Source organism: Mustela nivalis, assembly GCF_964662115.1.
Source record: "Mustela nivalis genome assembly, chromosome: 5".
NCBI classification, from domain to species: Eukaryota; Metazoa; Chordata; class Mammalia; order Carnivora; family Mustelidae; genus Mustela; species Mustela nivalis.
In genome coordinates this window covers 157129763-157143247 of record NC_139024.1, presented here as the reverse complement: position 1 = coordinate 157143247, position 13485 = coordinate 157129763, and positions in this window count along the sequence as shown.

Sequence of the window (13485 nt, the reverse complement as noted above, 5' to 3'; positions counted from 1 at the left end):
GTTTGACTTCTTCATTACCAATTTGGATACCTTTTATTTCTCTTTGTTGTCTGATTGCTGTTGCTAGGACTTCTAATACTATGTTAAACAAGAGTGGTGAAAGTGAGCATCCTTGTCTTGTTCCTGATCTCAACGGGAAGGCTGCAAGCTTTTTCCCATTGAGGATGATATTTTCTGTGCGTCTTTCATAGATAGATTTGATGAGGTTCAGGAATGTTCCCTCTATCCCTATACTTTGAAGTGTTTTAATCAGGAACGGATGCTGGATTTTGTCAAATGCTTTTTCTGCATCAATTGAGAGGACCATGTGGTTCTTCTCTCCTCTCATATTGTGCCTCCATCAGAAAGGATGAATACCCAATTTTTGTAGCAACATGGACGGGACTGGAAGAGATTATGCTGAGTGAAATAAGTCAAGCAGAGAGTCAATTATCATATGGTTTCACTTATTTGTGGAGCATAACAAATAGCATAGAGGACAAAGGGAGATGGAAGAGAAGGGAGTTGAGGGAAACTGGAAGAGGAGGTGAACCATCAGAGACTATGGACTCTGAAAAACAACCTGAGGGTCTTGAAGGGGGCAGGAGGTGGGAGGTTGGGGGAACCAGGTGGTGAGTATTAGAGAGGGAACAGATTGCATGGAGCACTGGGTGTGGTGCAACACCAATGAATACTGTTACACTGAAAAGAAATTTTAAAATTTTTTTAAAAAGTATTACTCTTGGGTTTCATTTTGGCTGGGTTTTCTTGGTGGTGGCTTCTAATCACTCTGAATTTTCCCAGGGTGCGCTTTGTCTGGATTGTGGTTGATTTTTTTTTTGCACTTTTTTTTTTCATTTATTTATTTTCAGCATAACAGTATCATTATTTTTTCATTTTTGACTCTGTATGTTCCCTTACCCACCCCTCAAAAGAATGACTAGGAGGAAGAGCTCCCAACAAAGAAAAGAACCAGAGACAATGGCCTCCCCACACACTTAATGGACATGGATATAAGCAAGACAGCAGAAACAACAGGGTAACAGTTATGAAGACAATAGCTAGGATGGAGAAAACCATTAACGGCAACATAGATTCTCTAAGGACACAAATGAGAGATGATCAGGCTGAACTTAAAAATGCTATGAATGAGATGCAATCTAAACTAGATACTCTAACAGCTAGGGTAGAAGAACAAATTAGTGATCTAAAAGACAAACTGACAGAAAGGAAAGAACAGGAGGAGGCCTGGAAAAACCAGCTTAAAATCTGTGAAAATGGAATTAGAGAAATAAACGGCACCATGAAACATTCCAATGTCAAAATTATTGGGATCCCTGACAGGGTGGGGAAAGAAGTCTAGAAAATATATTTGAGCAAACTGTAGCAGCAAACTTCCCCAATCTGGGGAATGAAACAAGCATTCATGTTCTAGAGACAGAGAGGACTCCTCACAAGAAGATCAAAAAGAAATACCAATGCCCCAGCATGTAATAGTTAAACTCACAAATCTTAGAACAAGGAAGCCATCTTTTTTTTAAAGATTTTATTTATTTATTTGACAGACAGAGATCACAAGGAGGCAGAGAGGCAGGCAGAGAGAGAGAGAGGGAAGCAGGCTCCCTGCTGAGCAGAGAGCCCGATGCGGGACTCGATCCCAGGACCCTCAGATCATGACCTGAGCCGAAGGCAGTGGCTTAACCCACCGAGCCACCCAGGCGCCCACAAGGAAGCCATCTTAAGGGCAGTTAGAGGGAAGAGAACTCTTCCATAGAGAGGGAAGAATATCAGAATAATGTCAGACCTGTCCACAGAGACCTGGCAAGCCAGAAAGGTCAGACAAGACATATTCAGGGTACTAAATGAGAATAACATGCAGCCAAGAATACTTTATCTGGCCAGGCTGCCGTTCAGCATGGATGAGAGATAAAGAGCTTCCAGGATGGGCAGAAACCAAAAGAATATGTGACCACTAAGCCAGCCCCTTAAGAACTATTAAGGGAAGGGGGGCTTCTATAAAAGGAGAAAAACCCCAAGAGTGATATGAAACAGAAATTTACAGAGACAATCTATAGAAAAAAAGACTTCTCAAGCAACATGATGACAATAAAATCATATTTTTCAATAATCACTCTCGATGTGAATGGCTAAATGCTCCTGTAAAACAGCACAGGGTTGCAGATTGAATAAAAAGACAGCACCCGGGGCGCCTGGGTGGCTCAGTGGGTTAAGCTGCTGCCTTCGGCTCGGGTCATGATCTCGGGGTCCTGGGATCGAGTCCCGCATCGGGCTCTCTGCTCGGCAGGGAGCCTGCTTCCCTCTCTCTCTCTCTCTGACTGCCTCTCCATCTACTTGTGATTTCTCTCTGTCAAATAAATAAATAAAATCTTTAAAAAGAAAAAAAAAAAGACAGCACCCATCCATATGCTGTCTACGAGAGACTTATTTTGAACCTACAGGTACATCTGGACTGAAAGTGAAGGGACGGAGAGCCATCTTTCATGCCAACGGATCTCAAAAGAAAGTTGGGGGAGCAATTCTCATCAGACAAAGTAGATTTTAAGCTAAAGATACAGAAGGACACTGTATCATTATTAAAGGATCTATCCAACAAGAGGATCTAAAAATTGTAAATATCTGTAAATACCCCGCAACATAGGACCAGCCAACTACATAAGACAACTGTTAACCAAAATAAAGACGTTGATATTGGTAATAATACATTAATGTAGGAGACCTAAACACTCCACTCTCAGCAATGGACAGATCATCTAAGCAGAAAAACAACAAAGAAGCAAGAGCTTTGAATGACACACTGGACCAGATGGATCTCATAGATATAACAATAACACCCTGAACAACATAATACTTATTCTTCTCAAGCACACATGCAACTCTCTCCAGAACAGACCACATACTGGGTCACAAATCAGGACTCAAACAATACCAAAAGATTAAGAATATTCCCTGCATATTCTCAAACAACAGTGCTTTGAAACTGGAACTCAATCACAATAAGAAGTTTGGAAGGAATTCAAACACTTGGAAGCTAAAGACCATCCTTCTCAAGAATGTTTGGATCAACCATGAAATCAAAGAAGAAGTTAAACAATTCATGGAAACCAATGAGAACAAAAACACATCGGTCTGAAACCTATGGGATACTGCAAAGGCTGTCCAAAGGGGGAAATACACTGCCATCCAAGCCTCATTCAAAAAAATTGAAAAAATTCCAAATACACAAAGTATTTTTACACCTTAAAAAACTGGAGAAAGAACAACAAATAAAGCCTAAGCCACATATTAGAAGAGAAAAAAATTAAGATTAGAGCAAACATCAATGAATTAGAAACCAGAAATACAGTAGAGCAGATTAACAAAACTAGAAGCTGGTTCTTTAAAAGAATTAATAAGATCAATAAGCCACTGGCCAGACTTTTCCCAAAGAAAAGAAAAAGGACCTAAATTAATAAAATTATGAGTGAAAGGGTACAGATGATGATTAACACCAAGGAAATAACGATTTTTAGAAGTTATTATTGATTACTGTATGGCAATAAATTCAACAACCTGGAAGAAATAGATGCCTTCCTGCTGAAACAGGAAGAAACTGACAAGCTGAATAGACCAATAACTGGTAACAAGATTGAAGCAGTGATCAAAAAACAAGAGTCCAGGACTTGATGGATTCCCTGGGGAATTCTACAAAACATGCAAAGAAGAAATAATACCTATTCTCCTCAAGATGTTTCAAAAAATAGAAACAGAAGGAAAACTTCCAAACTCATTCTATGAGGCCAGCATTACCTTGATCCCAAAACCAGGCAAAGACCCCACCAAAAAAGGAGAAATTTCAGACCAATATCCCTGATGAATATGGATGCCAAAAATTCTCAACAAGATCCTAGGTAATTGGGTGCCTGGGTGGCTCAGTGGGTTAAGCCGCTGCCATCGGCTCAGGTCATGATCTCAGGGTCCTGGGATCGAGTCCCACATTGGGCTCTCTGCTCAGCAGGGAGCCTGCTTCCTCCTCTCTCTCTCTGCCTGCCTCTCTGCCTGCTTGTGATCTCTGTCAAATAAATAAATAAAATCTTTTAAAAAAAATTTTTTTAAAGATCCTAGGTAATAGGATCAAACAGTACATGAAAAGGATTATCCATCATGACCAGGTGGGATTTATTCCTGGGATGTAAGGGTAATTCAACAATTGCAAATCAATCAATGTGATAGAACACATTAATAAGAGGAGGAAGAAGAATCATATGGTCCTCTCAATTGATGCAGAAAATGCATTTGACAAAATACAGCCTCCTTTCCTGATTAAAACTCTCCAGAGTTTAGGGATAGAGGGAACATTCCTCAATTTCATAAAGACCATCTATGAAAAGCCCACAGTGAGTATCATTGTCAATGGGGAAAAGCTAAGAGTCTTTTCCTTAAGATCACGAATACAACAAGGATGCTCACCATTGTCACTATTGTTCAGCATAGTACTAGAAGTCCTATCATCAGGAATCAGAAAACAAAAAGAAATAAAAGGTATCAAATTGGCAAAGAAGTCAAACTCTCTCTCTTCACAGATGATATGATACTTTATATAGAAAACCCAAAAGACTCCATACCCCAATTACTAGAACTCATACAGAAATTCAGTAATGTGGCAGGATACAAAATCAATGCACAGAAATCAGTTGCTTTCTTATACACTAACAATGAAAGTATAGAAAGGGAAATTAGAGAATCTATTCCATTTACTGTAGCACTGGAACCATAAGATACCTTGGAATAGAGCTGACCAAGGAGGTAAAGGATCTGTACTCAAGGAACTACAGAACACTCATGAAAGAACTCATACAGAAATTCAGTAATGTGGCAGGATACAAAATCAATGCACAGAAATCAGTTGCTTTTTCTATACATTAACAATGTAACTGTAGAAAGAGAAATTAGGGGGTGCCTGGGTGGCTCAGATGATTAAACATCTGCTTTGGGCTCAGGTCATGATCCCGGGGTCCTGGGATTGAGTCCCACATAGGGCTCCCTTCTCAGCAGAAAGCCTGCTTCCCCCTCTGTCTCTCTCTCTGCCTTTCATTGATAATTAAATGAAATCTTTGAGAGAGAGAGAAATTGGGGAATTGATTCCGTTTACAATAGCACCAAAACCATAAGATAAGATATAAGAATAAACCTATCCAAAAAGGTAAAGGATCTAGAACCTACAGAACACTTATGAAAGAAACTGAAGAAGACACAAAAACCTGGGAAAACATTCCATTCTCATAGATCAGAAAAATAAACTTTGTTAAAATGTCCATGCTGCCCAGAGCAATCTACACTTTCAATGCCGTCCTGACCAAAATACCAATGGCAGTTTTCAAAGTGCTGGAACAATCCTAACTTGTATGGAACCAGAAAAGACCCTGAATCACCAAGGAAGTGTTAATAAGGAAAACAAAGCTTGGGGGCATCAGGTTGCCTGATTTTAAGCTTTACTACAAAGCTGTGATCACCAAGACAATGTGGTACTGGCACAAAAGCAGACACATAGATCAATGATAGAGAATAGAGAGCCCAGATATAGACCCACAACTCTACAGTCTGACAAAACAGGAAAAAATATCCAATGGAAAAAGGACAGCTTTTTCAATAAATGGTACTGGGAAAATTGGACAGCTATATACAGAAGAATGAAATTCAACCATTCTCTTTCACCATACACAAGGATAAACACAAAATGGATGAAGGACCTCAATGTAAGAAGGAATCCATCAGATTCATAGAGGAGAACACAGGCAGTAACCTCTTTGATACTGACCACAGCAACTTCTTTAATGACACATCTCCAAAGGGAAGGGAAACAAAAGCAAAAATGAACTTTCAGGACATCATCAAGATAAAAAGCTTCTGCACAGCAAAGGAAACAGTCAACAAAACTAAGAGGCAACCCACAGAATGAGTGAAGGTATTTGCAAATGACACTACTTCCCAAACTCAACACCCAAAAAACAAATAACCCAGTTAAAAAATGGGAAAAGACATGAACAGACACTTCTCCAAAGAAGACATTCAAATGGCTAACTGACACATGAAAAAATGTTCCACATCACTAGCCATCAAGGAAATACAAATCAAAACCACAATGAGATACTATCTTACACCAGTTAGAATGGCAAAAATTAACAAGACAGGAAACAACAAATATTGCTGAGGAAGCGAAGAAAGGGGAATCTTCTTACACTGTTGGTGGGAAACCATGCTGGTACAGCCACTTTGGATAACAGTATAGAGGTTCCTCAAGATGTTAAAAATAGAGCTACCCTATGAGCCAGAATTCCACTACTAGGTATTTACCCCCAAAGATACAGATTTAGTGAAAAAAGGAGCACATGCACCCCATGTTTATAGCAGCCATGTCCACAATAGCCAAACTGTGGAAGGAGCTGAGATGTCCTTCAACAGATGAATAGATAAAGAAGATGTGGTCCATATATACAATGAAATATTACTCAGCCATCAGACAGGATGAATACCCAACTTTTCATTAACTTGGATGGGACTGGGGGGGATTATGCTAAGTGAAATAAGCCAAGCAGAGAACGACAATTATTATAAGGTTTCACTCAAATGTGGAACATAAGCAATAGCACAGAGGACCATAGGGGAAGGGAGGGAAATCTGAAGGGGGAGAAATAAGAGAGGGAGAAGAACCATGAGACACTGTGGACCCCAGGAAAAAAAACTGAGTGTTTCAGAGGGAAGGGGGCTGATGGATGAGGTTGACGGGTACTAAGGAGGGCATGTGTTGTGATGAGCACTGGGTGTTATACACAACTAAAGAATCACTGAACACCACATCAAAAACTAATGATGTACTATACAGTGGCTAACTGAACATAATAAAAGATAAAAATGCAAAAAAAAAAAGCTGAAAAATATATAATAGAGAAAAGAGGGGCACCTGGGTGGTTCACTGGGTAGGCCACTGCCTTTGGCTCAGGTCATGTTCTGTGGGTCCTGGGATCAAGCCCCACATTGGACTCTGCTCAGCAGGGAGCCTGCTTCCTCCTCTCTCTCTCTCCGCCTGCCTCTCTGCCTACTTGCGATCTCTGTCAAATAAATAAATAAAATCTTTTTAAAAAATAAAAATTAAGAGAAAAGAGAAAAGAATATCGTCCCAGGTAACATCATTTCACTGTGCTCTTCATCTTTGTACCCTCAGCAGCTGGCACAGAGAAGGCACTATACACACTTTGTTTGATATGAAGAAGTGCATACCTAGCAAAGTGCCATCCAGTACTGTGGTTTTGCATTTTCCCATAACTGACTCAATAAATATTTATTAAATAATGGGGAAAAAAAGTACATGGATAAAGGGGAACCCTCTCACACTGCTGGTGGGAATGCAAGCTGGTACAGCCACTTTGGAAAACAGTCTGGAGGCTCCTCAAAAAGTTGAATACAGAGGTACCCTATGACCCAGCAGTTACACTACTAGGTATTTACCCCAAAGATACAGATTTAGTGAAAAGAAGGGGCACATGCACCCCAATGTTCATAGCAGCAATGTCCACAATAGCTGAACTGTGGAAGGATCCAAGATGTCCTTCAACAGATGAATGAATAAAGATGAGGTTCATATATACAATAGAATACTACTCAGCCATCAGAAATGATAAACACCCACCATTTCTATCAACATGGATGGAACTGGAGGATTATGCAAAGTGAAATAAGTCAGGCAGAGAAAGACAATTATATGGTTTCACTCCTATGTGGAATATAAGGAACATCACAGCGGACCACAGGGAAAGAGAAGGAAAACTGAATGGGAGGAAATCAGAGAAGGAGTCCACTCATGAGAGACTCTGTCCTCCAGGAATACAACTGAGAGTTACAGAAGAGAAGGTGGGGGGATGGGCTAACTGGGTGATGGGTACTAAGGAGGACACATATGGTGATGACCACTGGGTGTTATACACGACTAACGAATTGCTTAAAATTGCATTAAAATCTAATGATCTGCTATATATTGACTAATGAACATAATAAAAGATAAACTTTAAAAATAGCAACTGTATTCTTTCCTGCAAAAATAACACCTACACAATCACCTATATTTCTACAACCCGACTGATGTCTTACCCACTGGGGAAACACACACACACACACACACACACACACTTCAATTAAATCTGTTAAATTTATAGATATGGTTTAAATCATATTTTTAATCTTCAACAATACATTTAATATATAATAATAGTCATCTCTGAAATTAATTTTCATGGAGGAAATCTTTAAGGAAAAGAAAGAATAAAAGTTAAGATGAAACCCAAATAAGGGAAGCTTTCCTAAAATGGTTGTTTGGATAACCCTCTGACCACAGTGTAGGATCTGTTAATCACCTCTGTGGGGCACCAGTCCCCAGGGTCTGCACCATGTTAACACACTAGCCTTTACAGTCCTACATAAGCACTTCTTGGAGCACACAAAGACCAGGGGAGGGCTCTCCTGGTTTAACTGGGGAGAGACCCACCCACAAATGCGTCTAGCGGGAGTGCACATGAAAAGACTACACATATCCCATCAAAAATACATTTAACAAGCCAAATTCATCAAATTTTCCAACAGTCCCACAAAGAGTTTTTCTCCAGCATCCACGTTAAACAGAGACGTCCCCGAGTCTTAGTTCAGCTACTGCATTTCAATGCAAATGTTATTGTGGCTAATTGGTATTAGACAGCGGTGGCTAATCGCTATTTCCTAGACTCACTAACTGGCCAAACAATCCCTCCGATTACCCATGCAATGAAGGCTCACCATCCTGGGAACATGGATACCTCTGGACTACACAGGAACACAACAGCTGTGAATTCTTCCCTCTTGAAACGTAAATATGTTCTAATTTTCTCGTTTCCTCTCCACATCATTCTGTACATGAAGTTATGTTTAAATATGTCTGCTTCACTTCTCTTACATTTCACTGAACAAAGTAACATGTAACTGGATTCCACATTGTGAAAAATGAAAAACTGTTTCAGTGACAACACTGATGCCGCTTTCTTAACATCTGTTCTTTCTGATTGTGCTCTGTGGTTTTTATACCATGTCCACGCTTAAATTTAAATCACAATAACAGCTAAAGTTTGAGACCAAGGCTTTGAAAAATCCTATATATGAATTCACAACATAAAATTACACAAAGTGTAATTTCAGGCTTCACCCTTCCAATAAGGATACCTGGGTTCTTATGAGACCCAAAGCTCCAGCTGAGCTGGTGATGTATTTCAGCTGCTAACCCTAGCTAAAATATTTTAGAAACCGTATGTGCATCATGGATGCTCACAGCCTTCTTCAGTGCTACCGCACACCTACAGTACTATGTTGATCTCTCAACCCACTAATGGAAGGCACTCAATAAACCATGGTGGGTCCAAGGACAGCAACCAGAAAAGCATGGTAATTAAATATCACACAGTCTTAGCAAGAGCTGACAACCATCAAGCACTTAACCTGGGAACATAATGCTAAGTGTATATTTCATAATAGGTTCTAATATTAAAGGAAACTCAAAAGACATAAAAAATTTTTAAGGAGTCAAACTGAGCAATGTTGTCTAGAGATGCACATAGTAGTAGTAAAGTTTAAAATACAGGAGATTACTATAAATATCAGGATAGTGGATACTTTGGACGGCAGGAAGGGTAATGATCAGACAAGTCATGAACAGAAACTCTTGCAGTGCTTGCTAGGATTCTATTTCTTTTTTTCTTTTTTAAAGATTTTATTTATTTATTTGAGAGAGAGAGAGATCACAAGTAGTCAGAGAGGCAGACAGAGAGAGAGAGGAGGAAGCAGGCTCCCCGCAGAGACCGATGCGGGACTCAATTCCAGGACCCTGGGACCGTGACCTGAGCTGAAGGCAGAGGCCTTAACCCACCGAGCCACCCAGGCGCCCGATAGGATTCTATTTCTTAAAAGGAAAGCCACTTTTACTTCTTTTTTTTAAGATTTTTTTTTTAATGTGACTCATAAAGCCTTTTTATTTTTTTTAATTTTTATTTTTTTAATTTCTTTTCAGCGTTCCAGAATTCATTGTTTATGCAGCACACCCAGTGCTCCATGCAATACCTGCCATCCTTAATACCCACCACCAGCTCACCCAACCTCCCACCCCCGACCCCTCCAAAACCCTCAGATTGTTTTTCAGAGTCCACGGTCTCTCATGGTTCACCTCCCCCTCCAATTTCCCCCAACTCCCTTCTCTCTCCATCTCCCCATGTCTTCCGTGTTATCTCTTATGCTCCACAAATAAGTGAAACCATATAAGATTTTTTAACTTATTTGACAGATGGAGATCACAAGTGGGCAGAGACGCAGGCAGAGAGAGGGGAAGCAGGCTCCCCGCTGAGCAGAGAGCCCAATGAAGGGCTGGATCCCAGCACCCTGGGATCATGACCTGACCCAAAGGCAGAGGCTTTACCCACTGAGCCACCCAGGTGCCCTTGTAGGATTCTATTTCTTGACATAGGAGACATGTCTTGAAAGAGGATGTTGTGGCCGATGTCAAAGAGATTACTGCCTATGTTCTCCTCTAGGATTCTGATGGATTCCTGTCTCACGTTGAGGTCTTTTATCCATTTCAAGTTTATCTTTGTGTACGGTGTAAGAGAATGGTTGAATTTCATTTTTCTACATATAGCTGTCCCATTTTCCCAGCACCATTTATTGAAGATCCTGTTCTTTTTCCACTGTATGTTTTTTCCTGCTTTGTCGAAGATTATTTGATGATAGAGTTGAGGGTCCATATCTGGGCTCTCTACTCTGTTCCACTGGTCTATGTGTGTTTTTGTGCCAGTACCATGCTGTCTTGGTGATCACAGTAAAGCTTGAAATCAGGCAATATGATGTCCCCAGTTTTTTCTTTTTCAACATTTCCTTAGCAATTCGGGGTCTTTCCTGGTTCCACACAAATTTTAGGACTCTTTGTTCCAGCACTTTGAAAAATGCTGGTGGAATTTAGATCAGGATGGCATTGAAAGTGTAGATTGCTCTAGGCAGTATGGACATTTTAACAATGTTTGTTCTTCCCACCCATGAGCATGGAATGCTTTTCCATCTTTTTGTGTCTTCTTCAATTTCTTTCACAAGTGTTCTATAGTTCCTCAAGTACAGATCATTTACCTCTTTGGTTAGGTTTATTCCAAGGTATCTTATGTTTCTTGGTGCTATTTTAAATGGAATCGATTCTCTAATTTCCCTTTCTTTTTTAATAAAGATTTTTATTTATTTATTTGACAGCGAGATCTCAAGTAGGCAGAGAGGCAGGCAGAGGAAGAGGGAGAAGCAGGCTCCCTGCTGAGCAGAGAGCCCGATGTGGGACTTGATCCCAGGACCCTGAGACCATGACGTGAACCAGAGGTAGAGGCTTAACCCACTGAGCCACCCAGGTGCCCCAATTTCCCTTTCTATATTTTTGTTGTTAGTGTATAAGAAAGCAACTGATGTCTGTGCATTGATTTTATATGCAGCCACATTACTGAATTGCTATATGAGTTCTAGAAATTTGGGGGTGGAGTCTTTTGGATTTTCCATATAAAGTATCATGTCATCTGCGAAGAGAAAGGATTTGACTTCTTCTTTGCCAACTTGAAAACCTTTTATTTCTTTTTGTTGTCTGATTGTTTTTGCTAGGACTTCTAGTACTATACTGAACAACAGTGGTGAGAGTGGGCATCCTTGCCGTGTTCCTGATCTCAAAGGGAAGGCTGTCAGCTTTTCCCCATTGAGAATCATACTCACTGTGGGTTTTTTATAGATAGATTTTATGAAGTTGAGGAATGCTCCCTCTGAGGAGTTTTAATCAGGAACGGATGTTGTATCTCGTCAAATGCTTTTTCTGCATCAATTGAGAGAACCATGTGGTCCTCTCTTCTCTCTTCTCTTATTGATTTGTTCTATCACATTGATTGATTTGCAAATGTTGAACCACCCTTGTATCCCAGGGATAAATCTGATCTGAGAGTTAGTTACAAGAATATTCACCTTAACTCATCAAGCTCTTGCTTTTGTCTGCATCTATCTTTTATTCTGTAACAAAACTTTTCATAGTGAAGCCATGTTGAATTGACTTATAAAATGTTATTTCCAGAATAAAGAAAAAGAGCCAGTGCTCTGTTAAAGAGGCAACTCTGAGCTCAACATAAGGAATGGGATGCAAAGATTAAAGAACAGCTATGAAGCTCTGAAAACTGGAGTCTGTGAGTATTCCGTGGAAGACCTCCATCCTAAAGCAGAATGCTGGATCATACTTTCTGACTCTATTTCAACTCTAAAATTTTATGGCCTTTTAATTCCCATAACAATCCCAATCCTACATTTTTATTATTATTATTATTATTATTTAATTTTTTATTTTTTATAAACATATATTTTTATCCCCAGAGGTACAGGTCTGTGAATCACCAGGTTTACACACTTCACAGCACTCACCAAAGCACATACCTTCCCCAATGTCCATAATCCCACCCCCTTCTCCCAAACCCCCTCCCCCCAGCAACCCTCAGTTTGTTTTGAGAGATTAAGAGTCACTTATGGTTTGTCTCCCTCCCAATCCCATCTTGTTTCATTGATTCTTCTCCTACCCACTTAAGCCTCCATGTTGCATCACCACTTCCTCATATCAGGGAGATCATATGATAGTTGTCTTTCTCTGCTTGACTTATTTCGCTAAGCATGATACGCTCTAGTTCCATCCATGTTGTTGCAAATGGCAAGATTTCATTTCTTTTGATGGCTGCATAGTATTCCATTGTGTATATATACCACATCTTCTTGATCCATTCATCTGTTGATGGACATCTAGGTTCTTTCCATAGTTTGGCTATTGTGGACATTGCTGCTATAAACATTCGGGTGCATGTGCCCCTTTGGATCACCAATCCTACATTTTTAAAGAACGCCCAGTGCATTTTGAAATTCAGGCATGTTGGAAGCTAAGTCCTCTGTCCTCTCCTGCCTCTCGGTTTATCAGTTCAGTATACACATCGTGCTCATGTTCACTTTTGTATATGAGAGTCTGTGCATTTGAAAAGTTATGCAAACATAGAATTTTAATCATTCCAAGTTTAGTTTCAGACCATCAAAGTGGCATCACTGGTGTGAAAAATGAGGAGAATAAGGAGCAGAATAATAATGATTTGTGGGTTGATGCATACAAATTTTAGACACCAAGCTCTGAGTCCAGAATCTGCACTACACCCCACTTAGCTGACATCCAACCATAGAAACTTCACAATCACTAATTAAATTAAATTTTCATTTTTGGAAATGGAAATATCCGTGGAAGTTTTGGAAATGGAAATTACCTCATACTACTTGGTAGCAATACTTCTTCTTCATGATTGTAACGTTTTCATGTTTTAACTGAACTGTTTATAACAATGACATCTTGTAAATAATTTATCTTATTTACTATAACTGCAGCAAATAAATTTATTATTTCTT